This window comes from Lonchura striata, chromosome 13 (assembly GCF_050655825.1).
Source record: "Lonchura striata isolate lonStrDom1 chromosome 13, ASM5065582v1, whole genome shotgun sequence".
Lineage (NCBI taxonomy): Eukaryota > Metazoa > Chordata > Aves > Passeriformes > Estrildidae > Lonchura > Lonchura striata.
Window position 1 is genome coordinate 14,583,392 of NC_140715.1, and position 22,100 is coordinate 14,605,491.

The window sequence follows — 22,100 nt, forward strand, 5'->3', positions numbered from 1 at the left end:
CGCTCAGCACCGCGGGCAGCGGCGGGCTGAGCCCGGATCGTGCCCGCTCAGCACCGCGGGGAGCGGCGGGCTCGGCCCGGATCGTGCCCGCTCAGCACCGCGGGGAGCGGCGGGCTCGGCCCGGATCGTGCCTGCTCAGCACCGCGGGCAGCGGCGCCGCTGCGCTCGGCCCTCCTCCGCCGGGCCCCGCCACTGCAGCGCCGCTCGGGGCCGGGGCTGCCCTCACGGAGCCCTCCCTTCAGCGCGATGTCGCTCCGGACATCAGGCTGGCGACAGCGGGTGTAGGTTTGCCATCGGGGTGCTGGCGGTGAGGTGGGAGCTGGGGGGGACGACGGCCCTCAACAACCCAGGGTTTAATCTCCGCTGCTGGCCGGGGTGTCTTCCTAATTACATCCACAGGAATTTGTCAGTCTGGAGCCGTGCTGCAGTCCCGGTTGTGCCGCTTTCCTGCCCGCCGTTTGGCTGCTGTTGATTCCTGCTTCCTGGGCTGTTTTCCTCCCGGATAAGTTATTGCCGCTGTAGGGAAGGTGTCCCATTGCTCAGGGCTAGAGCGGAGGGGAGCGAAGGGGAAGTTTCTTGGGAAGCACTTCCATTGTGCTCGGAAAGAAAGTGGCTCAGTGTCCTCCTAATGCATCTCATCTCCCCTCTGCCCTCTCTCCCCTGCTAGGACTCGCCAGATCTTGGGAGTTTCTTGCTGCATTAATTTACTAAACTAAAAAAAAAAAAAAAAAAAAAAGAAAAAGACAGAAAAGAAGGAAAAAAAAGGAGGGGGAGGTGGAGAGAGGGAAGGCAGAGGGGAGGGGGTAACCCAGCCTCAACACCATCCCAAGGCCCTCCTCTTAGCTGTGCTCATTGGTCTCGGGGCTGAAAAAACTACTCTAGGACGTGGTTGGATAAACGCATGTTGTTCAGCAGAGGCCGTTAACCTTTAAAGCGCTGATACGTTTTGGTTTATTTCAATTTTTTTACCCCGAATTGCTGTCTTTTTAAGAAGTCTCTGAAATCCGTCTCCCTTGACAGGGCAAGAGAAACGTGCCTTAAATCTCCGTCTTGTGGAAGATCTGCTTGGCTGGCAGCTGATATGTGTTGCTGTTGGCTTCCAAGGAGCATTTCTGTGTTGTGATTATTTTGTTGTTTAGCTTTGTTTTATTATTTTTTTCCTTTTTCTCTTTGTTTTGTTTGATAGGCTTTTTTTTTTTTTTTTTTTTTTTTTTTTTTGGTCTTTTGCATTTGGTTTTTCAAAGAGCTTTGGCAAACACCAGAGCCATCAAAGCCAGGGCAGGTAAGGAGCATTCAGTAGTTTCTGATCACAGCTCCAGCTGTGCTCGCAGGGTGCTGAGCTGGTGGTCGGGTGGGGAGGATGGGGCTCCTTGGTCACTTTGTCACTGTCACTCTGCTCGGCTTCTCAGCAACTTCTGAGAATTGAAAAAAACTTAGCTCTCCTAAATAATCCAGGATTTTTTTTTTTTCTTCTCTACTGTCCCGCTGTATTGGGATTATTCTTCTTTAAGTTCTGTTTTGTTTACTTCTCCTGTGCTTTGCAAAACTCCCCACGGCAAAGATTTGCTTTTAACCCCTGTTGAGCGTCTTTAATCTGTTCAAGGACTTTTCCTATCCCACGTTGAAGGGTAGAGGATGACTGCTTCCTCCACCACTATTGTAGCCCCCCTCCAGGCTGGGAAATAACTTTGTTTTTCTTCTCCTTTTGAGTTGCATCTCAAAGGACTTTACTGCCGTACTAGAATTCACATGATATTTTTGATTTTCTGATTTTCCTGGTTTCTTTTTTCTTTATTTTTTTAATTTGGTTTTGTTTTAAAGCAGTGTGTTTATGTAGTGAAGCAGACAGAAATATCCTTTGGGTCACCATTCAAAAGAAAAGAAAGACCTGCTTGGCTTCTAGCCACTGGTACAGTGGGAATTTAATCGGATTTACTCCAGCTCCTGGGTCTCGGTGTCTGGATAGATTAATAACAGGCTCTGATTTCACCTCATGGAGATTCCTGGGGACGTGATTCCATGCAGCATTCCCTGCCTGCTGCTTGCTGGCTCCTCACTGTCCCTTCTCTCCTGACATGTATCCCCACATAGATGAGCCCCTGTCGCTGTGCTTTTCCAGCCCCCTGTGCACTGACAGACCAGAGGAGGAGCTCCAGACCGAGAGTGTTAACAGGACCCACACAGCAGGAAAGAAATGGTCTTTCCCTGTTTTATTTTTTTTTAGTGGGAAGCAGTACAAAGAGCAGGAAGCAGAATCATCTCTTGGCATCTGGGGGTTAATTGTAGAGGCTGTCAGCCTTCTTGTTCCCTTAGAAATGGAAATGGGCTCTGTAGAAGATAGCAATGTCTCATGTGGTATTTTCCTTGCTTGCAAGTTTGATCTTTATACCAAAGGAATCTGGGCTTGTTTCCTCTTGTCCCCACTTGCTGTCCCTGCACTCTCTTGGGCCAGTGGAGCAGGGGCGCTGTGCTTAAGATCAAAAAAGCAATTAAATCTGTGTGTATACAGGATAAATAATCTTCTTGGCTGTTACCGTTGAAGGGTCTCAAAGCTGCTTTTCCCAGGGAAAGAACTTCTCTGCTTTCTGCCATCTCTCCTGGTGGTGATGCTGACCAGGGGGCCCAAGGACTCTCCAGCTGATATTCAAATATTTCTTCCTACTGGAGAGAAACTACAGCATTATTTGCTTTGACATTTGGAGAAATAGAGGAAAAAACAGGTTGCAACAGAGATTTGAAGCAGGTCTAGGCATTGGAGTGATTTAGACCGGGGTTAAAAAATAAATGTGAATTTCAGGATATAAGTTTTGCATGTGTTATCAGGATGACACCAAAACACATTCTGCTTTATATTTTTGTCTGTGCTGTACTATCTCACTCTTAACTGCTTACCTTGGTACAGTGCACTGTACTGTGCTATGTGAACATGTCAGGCCTTGGCCAGGATGATTTCAGGTCCTTGGAATTCAAATCCTCTGATTTAACCCCCACTGACCCCCATCTATACTTTCTGTGTTCTGAAGTTCCTGATGTTCTTTCATCTGTAGGTGTCTGTGATGAAGTTTCCCAAATTTGTTCTGTACCATGCCAGATATTTAGATTTTCTTCAGTTCTCCAAGAAGTTTACAGCAGATAAACTGGAAATAGGCCTGGAGATTGAATAATTGAATAATCTGCAGTTTTATCACTGTTACTTTAAGTTACCCTTGTCACCAGGTACTTCTCTCCCTGGGTCTGTCCTGGCTTCCTCTTAGATCAGGTTTTAGATTTCTGCTTGGTTTTGTTGCAATGGTTTGTGATTTTTTTTTTTTAGAGGAAAGGTTCACTTACCAGGTCTGCTGCTTTTCAAGCAGAGTCCAAATGGTTTTGAAAAGGATTCGTCTTTCTCTGGTGGTACTTGTACAAATTACAGAGTTGAAGATAATTTATCATTATGTCAAATGAGGCTCTTAAAATTAGAATTACCTTCTGCATGTTCATCTTGTTTTTAGTTTCAAAGTAGATGAGTCTTGTAAAACTCTCTTGTAGGTGAAATTGTCTGGGAAGATTCTCTGTTATCTTCTCTCTGGGTTGTGAGTGATGGATTCTCTTCAATATAGGATACCACAAAGATAATGGCTTTAATTTGTTTTTCAGCACTGAACTAAAACTTGGGGACATCAGCTGGGTAGGGTGTGCATGAGGATTGATAAAAGTCAAGGAATATCTGTTTTTCCTTTCTGAGGCTCCTCCCTGATCCTTTCCCTTTGAACAATACATGTGGAATTCTTCTCTGTGAAGAAAACTATTCTTCCTGATAGGCTGTGGCTTCATTTTGGTTTTGATAGAATAGAATTGCTTAAAGACAAGGAGAACACAGAAGGCCTTGAGAATCACTCTGTGATAAAGTGACCATGCACTCTACACTGAGAATTAACCTAAAGACTCATTCACAACTGCAAGTTGATTTCATTCCTGATCTGTTTTCCATCTCTGGATTTTATAGCACGTAGAGTCATTTTAGTCTCCTCTTGCTTTTTGGAATTCAAAATCTGATATAAATTCATCCTGGTGATAAACTCCTTCAAGTTGACCATGCATTGCCTTCCCTCCCCAGATAAATGACAGGATTTTTGGTTAAGAGGTGGCCAGCACAGCAGTAAAGTACACTCAGCATTATCTTGGGAATACTAAATCCATTATTGTCAGTTTGTTCTTTGGAGAATGGCTAATGAGGGAACAGTGTCCCAAGAACTTAGATTCTGCTTCCCAAGGCAGAGATTCAAATTGCTACAGCAGCACTACTTGCCTTTTTGACACTGAACAAATGAAAACCAAATTTTAAATTAGAGTTAAGTTCACAGAATTTTACAATGTTCCATAAAGTAATTTCCTATTCAGCTAATTTCCATGCCGAGTAAGCTATTTCCATGCAAGATGGTTCAAGTAAAGACAATTTTCTTAGAACCTTGAGAACATCTAATTTTTTTTTCTTTTTTTAAGAAAGTAATTGCTAGTACAATAACATCATAAAGTGTTTCTGCAATAAAGTGCAGAAAAAGATTCTTTACTTAAAACATGTACAGATGAAAGAATTCACTGAACCTAATGCCAAGGTCCATCTACCACTACTTTTGGAAGTATCCATAGTCTAAAAATATTTTTAACATTGAACACTGATGAAAAGTTTGATAAAGTCTCTTTTGATATGCATTGGCTCTGGAAAAAAACCACTGGTGTCTTGTCTGGGAAATTCAGCAGCCCAAGAATGGAAGGCTCCAAGGAATGGAGGTGATGGATTTGTGCTGTAGATGATTGATATTTTTGACTGAAATTCAGAACAAATATCACTGTTTGACAGCCTATTACCCCACATGTTTTTAAAATTACAGGTCTAACTATATTTGAGGTTCAGCCCTACAACTTCCTCTGCAAACAGAGCCATTCCATGGATTGTCCTTGACCTTCCCACTCCTGGGCATGTTATTTCTTGGCAAGTAGAGTAGGAACTGATTTCCCATCATTGGAAACGTGGTCCCACAAGCCTGGTGACATCCAGCCTGTGATCACAGACTCTCTGGAAGGGCAGTGCAGCCCTGGGCTAGGATGACTTCATGACACCCTAAACATTTGCAGGAGCCCAAGCAAAGATCTCGCTTTGTGAAACATGATTTGAATGTGTGTTTGTCCTCCCATGTCCAGGCTAAGGCAGTAATCCCTAAGGAAGAGAAAATAAGAATGAATGGTTGTTTCCCCCTAGGAGTGCTGAGTTATTAATAAATTTTCATGTCTCATATGTCACATAATGACACTTGAGCTGTGAGTAGTCTCACTGAGTATCACAGGCTTGTCATGGTTGCAATTTATGTACATTACCTGTCTTGCAGTAAGAGAGCAGCAAGGACCTTGTAGCCCTACCAAAATCACACTGCTAGAATTACAGTGCAAGCCTAAAAGAAAATTACACTCCCACTAGAAGCTTGCAGGATTTAGGTTAATTGTTTCTGACCTGTACAGAACAATTACCAGGTGATTTCCAAAAATCCAGAAGTACTATTTCTTCAAAAATCTTGACCAATGAAACTTTTTTTGGTTACATTACTGTGTGAATGAAAAGAAGCCAAAGCTACTTTTACAGCCAGTCTTGTGAGAACTTGTTGGAAGATGTTGGAAATATTCTGCAATTGTTGAAAATATTCTCTTAGCTCTCAGTGTTGTGAAGCCCATTGCTCCTGCCTTAGCTGCCCACAAATGCTGCAGGAAATTGAACTTTGCTACCCTTTATATTGTTTTTAAATGAAAAAAACGCTTTATTTTGTTGTGAGCAGGCACCAGGTTTTGCAGAGGTATAGAAGGATTCAGGGCAGACCTGGAGTTATTCACATGATTCTCTTAATTCCTGTTGTCTTGCAAAAAAAACAAGCAAAACAATAATCACTCAATTAAAAACCCCCACACTTCTCAAAAAAAAAAAAAAAAAAAAGCCCCAAACCAAAAAGATATAGGACGAATAGGATGATAAATCAAGAAACAACCAGTGATGCTGAAGTGGCCCCTCCATGTTCCAATGCTTAGATACAGGAACATCCTCTAACATGCCCCAATTCACTCACAGGACCAAGCAGCAAAATTTATCTTCTGGAGTGAAAGAATTAATATGCATTTTTATTACTATTATTATTTTTAAGCTTTTGGCAATAGATATATTTGCATGTCAGACATCTAAAGAATAAAAAGAATTCTTGTAGGATCCCTCCTCTTTTAGACATTGCAAAGGGGTTGATCCTCCATCCATTTTGGCTTTGAGGGAGAAAGTGTTTCATCGCCATCCAAAGCAATTCTGCTATCCCTAGTGGGGTAAACAGGGATTTTGAGAGGTCATTAGGCAAAGGATTTATTATCCAGCTTTATTTTATTGTTTAAAACCGTGGCCCTATGGACTCACAAAAATTTCCCTGAGCATCATGGACTTGGGTGCCTTGTTTGGTCTTCACAAAAGCATCTTGTTTCTGCTCCTGTATTCCAGGCAGAGAGTGCTGGTGCAGGGCTGGGTCAGTAAGGATTTACTAATAACTTTCTGGAAGTCCTAGAGGGAGGTGAAAGGGGCCATTTGAAAACCTCAGCCGGGCTGTGTGAGTTGAGATGCTTACCTCACCTAAAATCCTTGCCTTAGGTGTGCTATCTCAAGCCTCAGGTGAAAGAGAACAGAGAATTGAACATATTTGCTAAGTTGCTTGTTATTGCCTTGGGCTACATGTTTCTTTGCAGCTTGTTGAGCTAAACCCTGTGACAGGTACCAGGTCTTTTTCATGCCCTCCCTCAGCTCAGTGTTTGCCCAGGGTTTGGACAAAATTCCCCTCCTACCACCCCCAGGGGGGCTGCAAAGTTTGTTCAGTGAGCTCTGAATCCAGCCTTTGGTCTGATAAAACTGATTATTCACCAGCTGGAGAGGGGATTAGCATGGGCCACTCATTGGGTTCAGCAAAGGGAATCTGGGAGCTCTCAGCACTGACTTATCCTCTGCCAAATATGAATGGAGGGAATGTTCCTCTGTGGTCAAGCTCTGCTTGATCATAGCACTTGACACAACTCCTCTTCTAAATGACTGCCACCATTAATGAATGGAATTCCCTGATTTTCCTAAGATACTAATGATTAACTTGCTCTTGCACAGTGAGTATTCTTACAGGTGCATGTTGGAGAATCTTAGATGACAATTCTTTTTGCTCTAACTGCAAGATTGCTTTTTCTGCCGGAATTAAAATTCTCTTCCCTCTTCAAAATATGAAAATCATGATGGGTTCTATTGACTCTCCAGGCAGATATCTTCTGTGTCTACAGCTCAGCTGACACAAAACCAAAGTGCTACCCTGCTTGCAAGTTTTGCAGTATTGCTCTGTTGCTGTTTTTACATGCTGTGTGTTGGAAAGCCCAACGTTGCAAATCTTTTGCAAATCCCTGCAAGCATCGGTAGCCTGTATTTATTGAAAGGAAGGAATGCAAAAAACTCAGGGTGTAAACAGAATATTTTTTGGTTTTTTTGGTAAAATTACACTAGCTCTGAATTTTTTCCCCCCAAGCATCAATGCAATTTTTTGTAGTAAAAAAATCAGTGTTACCATGATTTTTTTTTTCCTTTGGACAAATCAGAAAAAAGAAACTCCAGCCTGTTCGTAATGTTGCACCACATTGGCCTTTTTGTCTTCTATAGCTTTCCCTCGCCATGAAAATAGTTCTCTGTTAAGGCAATTGAACTGAACAGAAGTGATTTATGTAGTCTGTGCAAAGAGAAAAGGCTTTGTTAGATTTCAGGGAACACATGGAAACACCTGGGGTGAGAAACAGCTTGGCTGAGACATGGGAATCACAATGCTCTCATTAAATCTCCACGCCTATGGCCAGGCTGGCCTCACTTTGCATTTGCTGCCTGATTATGGAGTCTATGAAGCTGCTGTCTGGAAACAAAAAAAGCAGTAAATCAAATTAATGGGCAGCTTTCAAAGGAGACTGGAGGAGCTTGTGATGCCATGTTCTCCTTTGGCTGGTTGTCTGAATGCAGCAGGCACCAAGACCTGTCCCTGCACATTTCCGCTTGCACGTGGAGGTGCCTTAACTTTTTAACTTTTTAAAACTTTGCCTTAACTTTTTAAGTCTTTATGTCATGTCGTCATGGTCTAGGAAAGGCTTCTCCCCATTGAAGTAAACCTTCCAATCTCCTCTCAGATGACTTATCCATGGGAAAAGCAGTCCCTTCAACTGGCAGAGAATTTTGTTTGACATTGTGGGCTGTGATAGGGAGAGAAAAGGAGGGAGTAGCCTTGGTTTGAAGCAGTTTAATTCCATATTTGGCAGAACTTTGGAGACAATCACCTGACTCCTGTGTGGACAAAAACACTGGAGATATTTTGTACTCATAGTATTTTAAGTGGAAAAAACTCTACCAAAGAGCCAGAGCTTGGTTACTGAAATAAATTTTAGGGAGTTTTATTGCATAGGCATGAACTATTCTGATGTATTGGTTTTTGAGAGGTGGCTGAATTGTCTGTAGAGGAATCACCAAAATATTATAACATATATATTTTTATATATACACAGACACACATATATTTTTGTACCTCCAAGCTATTCTCTGGATACTCACAGGGAAAGTGCCTCCAAATCTAAGCTGTGCCACATGTCCTTTCTTGAGGATATTCATGTTAATTGCCAGGAATATCAGAGAACTTCCAAAGCCTCTTTCTCCCACATAAAAGTGACAACCATCTCTTTAGAAAATCTTCACTGTTCCTGGACTTTTTAACAGGAAAATACTTTCTTTCTAAAGTCTGTGAATTGAAGCTCTGTCCAACTTACTGAATTCCTCTGGGCAATTCCTTGGATAAGGAACTGACACTGAGATGTGAAGCACTTCAGGGCTTCCAGAGGTGAACTGCCAGGGTAATTACTTTATCCACGTTCAGATACTCTCCAGATCCTGGACCTGGGCCACTTCTTATTTAACTGATATTCCTCAAAAACCCAGGGAATCCTGGAAAAGTCTCTTATAAGTCTCAGCATTCCAAAAAGCTCCAAAATCTTGGATATGAGAACTTGTAGACTGTTGATTACATCTGGGGTAATCTTGATGTGCTCAAGCAGTTGTCCAGCTTCAAGGGAGAAGAAAGTTCTGAGAACTTCTATGAACTTGTGGGATCTGAGGCTTTCCAGGACCCACAGCTTGGCTGAAAGTGGGCAGGTCTCACTGGGAAGTGTAAGAGACATCTCCCAGCCCTCTGGATCTACCTCTTCACTCAGAATCTCTGGGAGAAGGTTAGTGCCTGTATAAATTATACACAAGGTGCTTTTTTAACATTGGCAAAAACACCATCTTTTCCTCAAAAAGTCTACACTATTTTGGTGGAAGGCTGGGGAGGAATCCAGTATGAAATTGCCATAACTGAAGGTGAACAAAGTTCTAAATTAAACAGGATGTTACAGTGGACTTTGGGCAGTCTGACAGGTAGGCTCTGCTCCTGGCACTTGGTGATGTGATGTATTTATTGTCTAATAAATTCCAGTTAGCATTGCACCAGCTATCCACAGAGGGTGTGCCTATACTCCCAGATGAAACCTGGGACCTCTGGGACCTTGTCTGTTAAACAGTTTGTTGGCCCAATAAACTGGCTCACGTGGCAGTGCTGGATGCTAGAAATCAATACAGCTGCTCTTTCCTTGTCCTAGCGCAGGAAGGGAAAGCTCCAGGGACTGATTAAGTTCTCTTTGCTGAAAAAGCTACTGCATCCTGAAACATTTTAAATAAATTCCACACGTCTACAGGTAGTTCTGCATTTAATTCAGATTTTATAAGAGGCTTGCTGTACACTAAATAAATACTTGATTATAAATAGCTTATTCACTGTAAACACACATCCTATTTAATAGATTGTACATCTCATTATGCTGCTGTTTCTTAATTAGTACGGTGAGCTGTCACAATGAATTGTCATTGGCCAGGCTTTCTTGCTGCTGTTGTGACTAAAGTTATCCATTTACCATCACAGCCCCAGAAACAGCCATTTACTTATGAAAACTTTTAATAAGCCAGATAACATTTGTGCTCCTTTTCACTCGGCTTGACAGGCTCAGAGATGTTTTACTTCCTGTCCAAAGCCCCCAGTGGCACCAGCTGGCCAGACTGTCCCATGGAACTGGGGCTCTGAGGAAGAAGAACCTCTGGGACAGGCACAGGAGGTGTGGGTGTGGAGTGTATTTGACAGATTACCAAATTTGTAGGTGCCCAAGGATTTTGAACACCTCTTCCTCTCTTGGGCTTGTGTTATTGAGGAGTCAGAGCAAGGGCTTGGAGGAGTTTGGCTGTGGTGGTGGCTGGTTTGTGTGTGGGGCTGTGAGTGTGGTACTTCTGCCAGCCCTGGTGATGGTGAGCACAAGTGACACATGTCTGATGGGTCAGGTCTGTCCCTCCGTGCTCCTCAAGGATTTAGGACTAAAATATCCCTGAGGACCCATTTGGGAAGGTAACTAGAGCGGCCTCAGGGCTAACATGTGTGTTTCTTTCCTGTTCCAAGCACCAAACTGGAAGGGTCATGCAACTGGGAATGTGCCAACACCTCACACTTGCATTTCTATGTAAGTTTACATGTCTATGTCTATTTTATGTGCCTGTGTTCACCACTGAGAAACAGAAACCAACTTTCTCCAAAGAAATGAAGAGAAAGTCTGTTGGTTTATGCTGCCCTGTAAATGATTTAGGTGAAACTTTATGCACATGACTTGTGTGGTTACCAATTACCATTCCCAGAGGATGAGCAGAAGGAGGGAGAAAAGGGGAACTTGGCATGATGGGAGTTAATAATCAGTTTAATTCACAATCTCCAGCTCTTCAAAGGAGTTGCTAATAAGTGTTTGTCTTCTCTTTCCCTCCCACTCCTTTCCCCTTAGGAGGCTAGTGAGAGACATAGACAGCACTGATCAGAGAAGGCAAATTGTAAAGGAGAGAAGAAATCCCCAGTGGAAACTCTTTAATCTGCCTCTGGAAAGGCCAATTTGTGTTAATAGGACAAAACTGTAACATTTAATATTAATTATAGGGATTGGGGGAGGAGCACATGAAGGATGGAGGCAGAGAATAGACTGGAGGGAAGAAGAGATCCCATTGCAAGAGCTTTTTGCTTCACTAGGAAACAGAGCAGCCAGATGAACTCTGTTTTTTCCATCTGTGAAGGAAGGTTTATCTGTAGCAAGTACCAGTTGGATTCTGCTCCCAGTAAAGAAGTTTCAGGTGTTGCAGACAGACCCTACTCCTCTGTGTGCCCCAGTGCACTCACTGGACACTCTGAGCTCAGGCAGGGTGTGTGAAACCTGAGGAAAAGTGTGTGGAGTGGATTGCATTGCACAGAAATCCCTGCTCACTTGGGCTCTGGAGTACCTCAACACCTAAACCTGGCCAAGGCAAGGGACCAGGAGGAGTCCACCTCCAAAATTTGTAACTGGGTGTTGTAGGCACAGAGCTAAGGGGGAGGAATGTTCTGAGGGCAGACTTGCCTGAATTAATGCAGCCCTATCAGTTTCAGCTCCCGCTTCTGCTGCTCATCTGAGCGCTGTGTTTGGCACCCATTTCTTCCCTCCAAAGTGTGATAAAAAGATGATAGGAGATTTAATTTCCAGAAAGGGACACCCAGGCAGGGAGCAGGATGGCAGCTGTTGGTTAGATTAATGTGGGAAGTTTTCTTATCAGATGTTTGGATTCTCTGTTACGGATAAGCAATGTCTCTTAAAAAAATAAAAATACATAGAAATGCCCCTTTGCTGATGAAGCATCTTGTTGATGTTCCATTACAAGCAGGATGAACATGAGCTGGATTTCATCTGACCTTTAAATTACCTCCATTTTATCAGTTCCATTTCATCAGCAGCTCTTTTGAGAATGAGCTCCTACTTGGAATTAATAGATTCCTTCAATGCAGAAAGCTGACAAGGGCCTGTGAATAGCCCAGCCAGAGAGTGCTGCTCCAGGAGAGATCACATCTGGAGAGAGGAGCACACTGACACATAGGAAGGGTGCTTGGCAGGGCTGTCTCTGCCCTGATAAGGCCGTGTTCCTTATAGGAGAAAGTTCATCACGAATGGTGACAGTGGCATAAAATCCTAATTCCATCTTCTCTCATCTGCCAGACCTGTGGGGGCAGAAGACAGGTTATCTCCTTAGCATCCAAGAATAAAAGAAAAGAATTTCTGTAGTTCTGGAGATAGAAATCAAATTACTGTGTGTGTGAAGGTGTTGGATCTGGGGATTGTTAGGGAATGAGACTGGGTTTTTTTGTTTTCTGTGGTGCCTAGTGCTGACTGACTTCTGTTACACCTTCCCAAGGCTGACTTTAGCAGCAAAAGCCACCAGCCAAGGGCAGCTCTTGCAGTGAAGTGGTTTCCTGGAGAGGAGCACAGGCTATGCTGGACCTCCATCCCCCTCACATCTTGGTCTGCCCCTTGCTGGCACCACTTATGGGACAGAAAGAGACCTCAGAAAATACCTGGGCTTTGCCACTCCCCACACACAGCTGTTCATACCACAGTGAATGGGGTTTGAATCTCACAGACAGATGTGTCCAGGGGGTGAAATGATGCAGGGAAGCTCACAAGGCTCAAACTTGCTTTTCTGGCCATAGGGGAGCTGGGGGTACCTTCTGTGTTTGTGGTGGTGCTGAACTTCAGCAGTTTGGTGAGGGACAGCTCCCAGGACCTGCGTGATACCAAAAGGATGTGAGAGGCAGGTGTGGGTTTCCAGCAGAAGGTTGCTTCATATTTAGCTGAATTCTTCTCCTGAGTGATCTTTTGGGGTGTGATTAATCCCTGGGCTGTGCATGCACAGATAAGTTTTGTTGTCTAGACTGTGCTTGGTCATATCAGTTCCTGGCAGTCTCATCTAAGTACAAGTTAAACGTTTTTGGGTTTTTTTTCATAGATTTTTTTTTTTTTTTTTTTTCCCAGTACTATTAGAAAACTCCAGAGTGAATCATGGTCATAATGCCATGTATTGTTTTCCACAGCCATTTTTAGGTTGATCCATACATTTATATTGCAGGATGTCATCTCTCTGATTGAACCTCCCCCCTTGCATCACCTTTAGGGCTGCTTCAAACAAAGGTACTCCTGCATTTGGTGAGGAAGATGGAGTTCTATAATGGAGAAATAGCCTGTTGATAGTAGTTAATCTCCTTGTTTAAAGAAAAAAGACCCATTTCATCTTCCAATTTAATGATAAATTGCAGTGATTCATCAGGGAAGGAGGGTTCATTAATAGAGAGGATAACAAATGGGCTGAAGAGAGGTATGAGAAAATAGTTTTGTCAAATAAGGGACTTAGGGGGGAAAAATGCAGAGCTTGAAGTCAGAACTGGAATTTTCAGAATCCCTGGTACCTCTCTGTACCCCTCACATCAAATCAAGAACCTTCTCTCCTTATGTCAGACTTGCTGCTTTAGTTTAAATTCAGACTGTAAATGATCCAAGAACAGAAATACCTACAGACCTATGACACGTCTCCAGATCCAGAAGAGGCATGAAAATACTCTAGGAAAGTTCTGTGTTGAGGGGAACTGGAACTGTCTGTGAATTTGGGCTGACCTCAGGGAATTGTTTCTGACAAGTCTTCCAACTGTAAGATTAAAAATAAAAAATACTTTTTCTTTAATAGAAAATGGGGTTTGGAATTCCAGGGTCTGGTATTCACTTTGCAGAGATGGTGCAGGCAAAGCCACCTGTGTAGTCATCTCTGTTCAGTGCCATGAAATGGGATTCTTCTGAGGTTTGGGTTAATAGCAACTGAGGTTTGACATCTGCCCCTGCAAATGCTGTTTAAATTTGCTGGGCAACAAAATCTGGGGATGAGATTTTTCAAAAAATCATTGACAAAGTCCTTTTTGTTAGGAAATGTTTGCTTAGGAGTAAAGATACAACTCTCTTTTCCTCCAGATAGAGGGGAAAGCAAATCTGCATTTCTCTTTCGTAGCAGGGTTTTTATTGAACAAGGGACAGGCAGAAGCTGTTGATCTTTTGAGAACATCTACCCCTTCCTGTACTTTGCTTCTCTCAGGGGAGACTGAGGTAGAACATATTTCCTGTAGGCATCTGAAAGGTTCCATTTGGGCAGATAAATGAGATGCTTTAAAATGTTGTTTTAAAACATTTAAAACATTAAAAAAAAAAAGTGACATTTTGATCAGATTTTTGTGTATTTTTTCCCCATTTGGGCCAGCAGCTAAACTGATTCTCCAGCACTCAGATGCTTTCCTGTGCTGGTTCTGACCAGGCAGGCTGGAATAGGCCAGCATTGTGAAATGGTTGATTCTCCTGATGCTCATTAACAAAGAATTATTAATCGTGTTTGCTTTGTGCCTGCTTTGAATGAAGAAGGAGGTTGGGAGGTGCAATACTCAGCTTCTCTTTGCCTTGGAGGAGAGGAGAATATGGGTCAGGGAGAGGCATCACCTGCTGTGGCAGGGGATGGCTACCGGTGTGAGTGGTGCTATTGAAGGAGACAGATTAGAAGAGGGGAGGGAGAGGGGAAATCCCTCTATTAACAAACTCATTAGTGCTGGGACAAGGCAGACCAAATTACTCTTCAGAAAAGCACTGTCTATCTGGATTTATTATTCTCTGTAATTAGGGCCAAAACAGGATGGAGTGTGGTACAAGCAGGGGCTGAGAGAGGAAACGTGGCCTGTTCAAAGCCAATTATTTGTAATTACTCAAGTCGAGATGTGACATTTGCACCAAGGAGAGAGTAAGATCACAATGGTGTTTCCTCACATAAAGAGGCTGTGCTGTGCTTGCAGGCTGTCTGTAGACCAGAAACACTGTGAGGGAGATGGTTTAAAGGGATTTGTGTGTGACAGATGAGAGGTGGGATGCCTGGACGCATTTAGGTCGCACCTGGGGAGGTGGATATTTGTCTTCCTTGGATTGTATGGAGCCAGCAGCTCTGAGCACCACTCACAGGGGTCAGAGCTGGGCATCCTCAGTGAAAAAGAGTCTTGTGTGGAAGTGACCCCAAACCTCAGCCACAGCTGCAGTTGGATGCCACAAGGCTTTCCAGGGAGGATTGGATTGGATTTGAGTTCTTAGTTCCCTGCAGTAACTGCCCTGGTGCTGAGCAGCAAAGAGAGGGGCAGAGCCTCCCATAGCAGGGACCAGGAATTCCAGCTCCACCTGCTCCAGCTGAGGAGTCCTGGCTGAGCTCCCAGCAAAATTGTCCTTTGCAGAAACTGGTGCAGAAGGGAGAAAACACGGGTTCCCCAGGGAAATCTGCGCTTAGTGCCTGCCCAGGAGAAGCTCTGCAGGCACTAGTTGCAAAAGCTTTTGTCTCTGCGGCTTCAAACACAGCAGCCTGAGGGTTTTCTTTGAAAGAGGCTTTTTGGTGTGCTTCTTTCAAGTGGCAGGAGATGTGTGCTTGAGCTGCAGGTGGTCAGCCAGTCGAGCAGTGTGTTTGCAGGGCTCGCAATTCCAAACTCCCTGAGCAGAGAGGAAACATCAGAGAGATTTGAGGCTTCTCCATGCCAGGATGTGGCCCTGACTATGGAAACAGCACAAACTCAAAATGCTTTCATCTCTGTGGAGATCCACAGCTGGCTTTAAAAGTGACCTTTATTTTTTTTAATATAAGTTATTGATCAGAGTATAATAATCTTTTGTTTAATTCTTCTTGAGTTTAGCAGTGTATGCCTAAAATGTATCTAAAGCAAATATAATAAAACTTAATCTGATGTTGTTCCCCTACTCCTATGCCTCACTCAGTTTGCAGTTGTACTGTTGTACTCTTCATTTTCCAAATCTGACTCACCCTGTCCTTCTGTGGAGGTTTCCATCCACCCCATCCAGGTTTACTTCCTGCAAGTTTAGATCTCCTTGATCCCTCAGGAGTCATGGGGAGGGCAGTTTGAAAGCTCTGCCAGCTCTCTCCCAGCTGGTTTGAGATTATTTTGAAAACCCCTGCAGAGCTCTGGTGCTTTCTGTTCCTTGGCTGATCCTAGAGAGGTTGCTCTGAGCCAGAAAAGGGTCCGGCTGTGAAATGCTTGTCTCTAACAATATCAGAAGTGGGTACTCATGGGAGAGTTGGAAGAACAAGGCAAGAGTTTCCAGCAGTTTGCAGCTCAGCCGCTGCTTAAATTACACTTAATATCCTTGTCTTGATGGATGTTTTCTCCCCTGAACTTCTCCAGCTGCGTTCTGAATCCTGGTAAGTATTTGGCATCCTGAACCTCCTGTGGCAAGCAGTTCCACGGCGTAACAAAGTGCTGTGTGGAGCTTCTCTTCTGGTCTGCTCTGAACCTGCCACTTGTTAGTCCATTTGATGTCACTTTGAATGCTGTGAGAGATGGTGAACAATTTCCCTTTTTTATTGCTAAAATGGTAAATGTCACACTCCTGCTGAGCTCTCTCCTTTCTGCTCTGCTCAGTGCTTGGCTGCTCAGGTATTTCACAGAATGGTTTGGGTTGGAAGGGACCTTAAGGATCAGCCAATTCCAACCCCCCTGCCACAGGCAGGAATGCCACCCACAAGATGAGGTTGCCCTGCTGGAGTGTTTGGAGAGGAGAGGGATAACTTGTCACCAGCTGTCACACTGATCTGCACAGCGGGAAGGGAATGTCTCTGTTCAGCAGGATGGAGAGTTCTCTCCTGACCTATTAAAGCTCAGCTTCCTGAGAAGTGCCAGACACTCATTCGATCACTGATGACTGGAAGAAGCCAGAATTGTTGTGCTGCTGTCTCTGGCACTGTGACCTCATTTGACACCATCACTAGAGCTTTGTGCTCCTTTATGTACCACAGAAATATCCATAAGATGACTCAATTAGCTCTGTGTATTCCATCTGTACATCTCCTGTTGCTGTCACAGCTGAATTCCTTCCACAGGACCCCACAGCAGCACCCTCACAGTCTCCTCCATCACTCACATCCCTCAGAGGAGCCTTATGGGCCTGGAGCAAATTTCTGCTGAAGAGAGTGCCACAGCTTCAAGTGATTGACCAAACCACTGCTTTAACTGGGCAGTGTGTGTAACAGGGAAATAAACAGCTCATAAACATTATTGCTCCTCCTAGTGTGCCTAGGGGCCTATTGTTCCTCCTGGGTGCCTTCCTGGTCTCTCTTCCACTATCCCATGGAAGTGAATTTGGAAGAAGTTCTCTGTCAGTTGAACCTTCATAGTGAATTGGCACTTCCCTAGATATGGCCTCTCAGCAGGACTGGTAAGAAGGGATTAATTTACAGAAATTTGCCTCATTGCAGTCTCCCCCAGTCTTATGGCTCTGAGGGTTTTAGAGAGGAACAGGGGTTGGATATGGAAGAGAGGTTTGGTGGAATTCCCCATGGAACTGTTGAACTGCTTGTTCCACCATGCCTGATAGCCCATTCCCAGCTTTGTCCTTCATCATCCAAGTGTTTGATTTCACAAGGAACAGAGTCTCAGTGAGAGCTCTTGTCTGGCTCTGTTACCCTGTTGCACATCTCCTCTTGCTATGGCTTGGCAGTGTATAACATCCCTCAAAGCTCTAAGCCAGGTGTGGGCTGTTGACCTGACAGCTTCTTGCTGGCATAAAAACCACTATAAAAGAGTCCCCCAAAGATTTGGTGCTGCCTGTGGCACTCTGCCACCCTGGTTTCTCTGACTGATTTTCTTGCTCTGTCCTAGTTGCACATGTTCAAACCTGACTTTGCCACTATCACTCCTCCTTGCTCCTTCTTCCTCCTCCATCTGGAGAAAGGAGAGGTTACATTTGAGCCTCCAAGATTTGACAGAAGATGAAGTTCATGTGTAGCCTGCAGAAAAATCAACAACATGCAGTCCCATACTTTTTTTTTTGCCCTCTTTTCAAGTATTTGTGTGTGAATTCTGAGAGAGACAGCTCCTTCACCTTTCCCTGTCCTCCCAGGTGGTGCTGTTTCTCTGGGTGTATCCCTGCTGCAGCACAGTCAGCCTTAAATTAACTTGCTTGGATCTTTGGAGCTGTCAGACACTCTGCAGCAGTTTGGCTGCTGCATTCCCAGGGCTGCTCTGTGCCAGCCTGTGGTTATGGTGCCATCCTAAGGGCCCACGAGCCTTGTGGCAGGTGGGACTGTGTGACAAAGCCATGCAGGCATTATCTGAGTTCTCATGGCTCTACAAGCACAGGTTCTGGTAACAAAAAGCTTCTCAGGCAGCACAAAGAGGTGTCCCATGTCCTCACAGAGTTCCCTTGCACATGCTTGGAACTCTCCTCATTGTGTTCAGTTTTTAATCCTCTGCTGTGTAGGACAGGAAAGGTTGTACCTGCAGCGTGGCACGTGGCAGTGATGAAGTTTGTCCTGCCCAAGGATACTTCAGTGGAACTGTCTCTTTGCTACCCAGGTGGTGCTGGGGCAGAGAAAATGCCATTCTTTGCACATCCCTGGTACTTCCAGGTTGGAGAGATGGGCACCCTTCCACAGTGCATTGCTGAACTCTGGTGTTAGTCTAGCACCTTGGGCTGGCAGTTCAGTCCTCCTTTCTCAGCATATCTCACAGCCCAGCAAATGTAAAAGCAAACCAAAGCTTTCTGTCTCTGCTTCTTAGCCACGTAACATTGATGGGATCCACTTTGCATGAGGTGGACACATCTCTGTGTTTGGGGACATCTGTGCCTCGGGGAGCTGCTGGGCTTGGCAGGGTGGATTGCTGCATGGTGGAGCTCACCTGGCACTCTGCAGAGGCACAGCTGCAGGGCTGGGCACAGCACTAGCTCAGATGTCCCTGTGTGCAGTCCCAGGAGAATCCCACAGCTGCTTCCACCCTCTCCCTTTCCCTCCTTTCCAACTCTGATTTAACACAAAACTCCTTTCACTTCTAATCAGTTTACTCTCCGAAGTCATGTCTCTCTGCAGCACCGAGTTGTTTCCAGATATGGTCTGAGAGTACAGTGAGGGGGAAGGGAGACAAGTTTCTTATTGATAATGGCTCTCTTTAACTCTACAAATAGCCCAGCCTCTGGGGATGTACCTGAGCTGATGAAAGAATCGTTTATGTTGGTCCAGTTCCTGTGCAAAGCTTGAAAACTGACAGGAGAATAATGCAGAAAATGCCTTTCTCTAGCAAAGCACAGCATGACTCGGTGCTTTCTTATATTTCCTTCAGGGAAAACGGGGTTAAGAGCTGATTTATACAGAAAGAAAGGAAGAGCAGGAAAAAAAACTCAGTGCAAAACAAGCAAGGCTGAAACTCTCATGTTATGAGATGGTTTCACAAACTAGAAGAGAAATTGGGTGCTGAACTTCAGTAGAAATGAATGTTATCAGACTTTCATTTTTGCTCTTGCACCTACTGGGCCAAGCATCCAGACAGGCTATGTCACATAGCAAATGGGCTTGTCACCCTCTGGAAAACACAGGTTTTGTAGCTCAGGACAGGAATCCAGAAATGAGAGAGGGTGATCCAACACCAGGAGCCTTGCAGTGGCACAAGCAAAGCTGCCATGGGGTCACCATGCAAAGAAATCAGGGACAGAGGGGGAAGACAGGAGATCTGCACTGATGATGTGATTGTGTAGAGGAGGAAAAGGTGGCTGAGTTCTAAACATTTTAATTTTCTGTAGAATTAGATATATCTTGTCTGCTTTGGCTGCCAGAGACAGGACCCTGAGCTAGAAACTTTTGCCAAATGCTGTGTCAGTTGTAATTTTCTAATCAAGCTCCTACTGCAGCCCATAAGAGACAGATAAACAGATTGTCTTCAGTCTCCCCTCATGTATGAGCCATCACCGTGTGTTTTGGGCCATCCACAGCTACATAAGTACTTTTTTTTGGGTGGGGGGGGGGGTGGCACTTGTGCACCTAATAAAAATAGGGATAAAATGAGTGTAGAGGATTAAATCATGACAACCAAAAGAATAAATTTGATTCTTGACATTTTTAGAGGTGTTTGCTTTTGACGGCATTTTGTTACACTTGTGTGATTGTTTTAAACTTCAGAAAATTCCCAAGATTGTCTAAAACCTGCCCTTATATTTGACACAGTTTTCAAAATGTTCCTTTTGACTTGGTCTCATGCTATCCATTATTCTTGGTGTTTGAGGGGCCATTTAAAGTCCATGGTATCATTAGTGAATCTGAACTGGAAGAAATCCAGACTAAATTATGTCTGGACTATTGTGAAGAGAGTGAAAGAAATTACACATTTTTGATGCCTTCATTCCAGCAATGCTTCTGAATCTATCTTTTTGTTTGTGCATTTGTGAAGCTCTTTGGTGTCTGTGACTGTGTCTTTGGCAGAAAAAAGACATTTCTGTGCATGCTTGTGGATGCTGTTCAATAGCACAATATAATTGAGTGAGTCTCTCCTCTTACTCTGATTTCTGTGACTGTTCATTTCCTTTTTATCTTCCTTTTATAAAAAAAATATTTTTTTTTTTTGCTTGAGAATTTAATTTCAAGTGTTACTTGCAACACACTTGCTAAAAGCTCCCTCCCAATTCTGTTGCAGTGGAACCAGGTTCATTAATGGACTTATTAATAATCTCCAGCCAGACTTACCCAGGGAGATCTGTGGGCTCTGAGCTGATGTGTCTGTGGCTACCTCTGCCAAGTGGACATCTATTATTTTCTCACCTCAGCCACAGAAATGGCTCCCCTGACAGAGGCACTTTGCTATTCCACAATAGCCAGAGATTGCTGAATATTCATTATATCTGACTGCCCAAAGTGCTTCGCCAGCACATGGCATTGGAGCCAGGATGTTTTATTACCTTCTTGCCTTTTGCTTTCCTCAGAGAATGTGGAATGGCTGCTATGGCAGCCCAGTTAACTTCCTCATCTGAGCTCCTGGTCTGCTTGGGGAAGGGGGAACAAAGGGGAAGAACTGATTCAGCCCAAGTGCTTTAGTTCCATGAAAAGTGAAATTTGCAGCCCTATTATTCTGCTGGAAGATTGATTAAAGAAGACAAGTCTTTGAACTTTGTTTCAAACAAGAGGCAGTTGTAATAACTGTAATTTTCTGCTTTATATTTCCCCGTGTAAGGGAAGGAGGAACTCCATTTACCTCTCTGTCACGGTGAAAATGAGGGATATAGGTACCCTGCATTCAAACAGCAGAGGCCACAGATGCTCTTTGTACCTCCCAAAATCCAATATGTCCATTTTGTTTTTATCTGAGACTTAAAACTGGCTCAGATTCCTTTGTGGGCTTCTAGCCTGAGTAAGGGTGAGCAGCAGAAAGGACCCAGCCACCGTGTGGCAGGATCATGGGCTGGGATCTCCATCTCCCAGCTGGAGTGGATCTCAGGTCCCTGGGATTTCCCAGCCTGTCTTCTTTGCTGCTGGGGTACCAACACCCAGATGGTCCCAGAGAGACAGTCTGCAGGTCCAGCCATGCCAGGATTGTCTTTGACCAGCAGCAAACAATGAAAATACAGTGTATGGAAGTGAATATAGACATAGCTAGCTTTCATCTGTTCTGTAGGAGCAAATACCAAATCCTTGTGGTCAGAGAGCTGAATACTCCTCAGACTTATGCAAATTTACAAAATTCTATTTGTGACAAAAATCGTCTTTTGTTCACTGTCATTGTAAGAAAAAGGCAAAAAATGAAATGCACCTTTGATCATTATGTAATTACTTGAGGATTTATCTTCATGGTTGTAGGAGATGACTTTAAAAAGCAGTTTTTGTTAATTCCCCGCTCTCAGTGTTTTGAGTGACTTAAGTTTAATCTTTCCTCTGCCTGACTGGGTTCAAACCTGCTTTAATTGTTTCACAGAACATTTCCCTGGCAATGAAGTTGCAGGCAGGGGTTTGTGTGTGTGCATGAAGGCAGAATTCCTGCTTCAGTAGTTCTACTTTGTGTGTAATCGATATTCAGCAAGGGAAAGAGCATCTCCTCACCCCAGTCCTGCAGGTTCTGAGCAGCCAAAATACCACATCTGGTGGGCAACAACCCTGGGGAATTGTGGCTTATTTGATGGCTTGAGAGCTCTCTAGAAATGTAAATACAAGCACCCTTAGGCAGAAGGGGGAATTGAATCCCAGTGCAGCACCAGGCATGGAAGAAAACAGTGCTGTTACTGTCTGATGTTTGAGGGTTTCAGTGCCTACCTAAAGGATGCGACTCACATCACTG

General features: G+C 44.0%; 1 long non-coding RNA gene across 9 annotated transcripts in view; it reads left to right on the forward strand.

The window, feature by feature from the left end:
* The first annotated feature begins 101 nt into the window (after positions 1-101).
* The window catches only part of LOC116184124 (uncharacterized), a 149,362-nt gene continuing 127,363 nt past the window's right edge, over positions 102-22,100 (forward strand). For 8 of the 9 annotated variants that reach the window (XR_014958319.1, XR_014958320.1, XR_014958323.1 and 5 more), the window contains exon 1: positions 102-1,282. This is a non-coding gene — a long non-coding RNA (uncharacterized LOC116184124). The remainder of the gene's footprint in view (positions 1,283-22,100) is intronic. The other variant, XR_014958325.1, reaches the window with a different exon arrangement.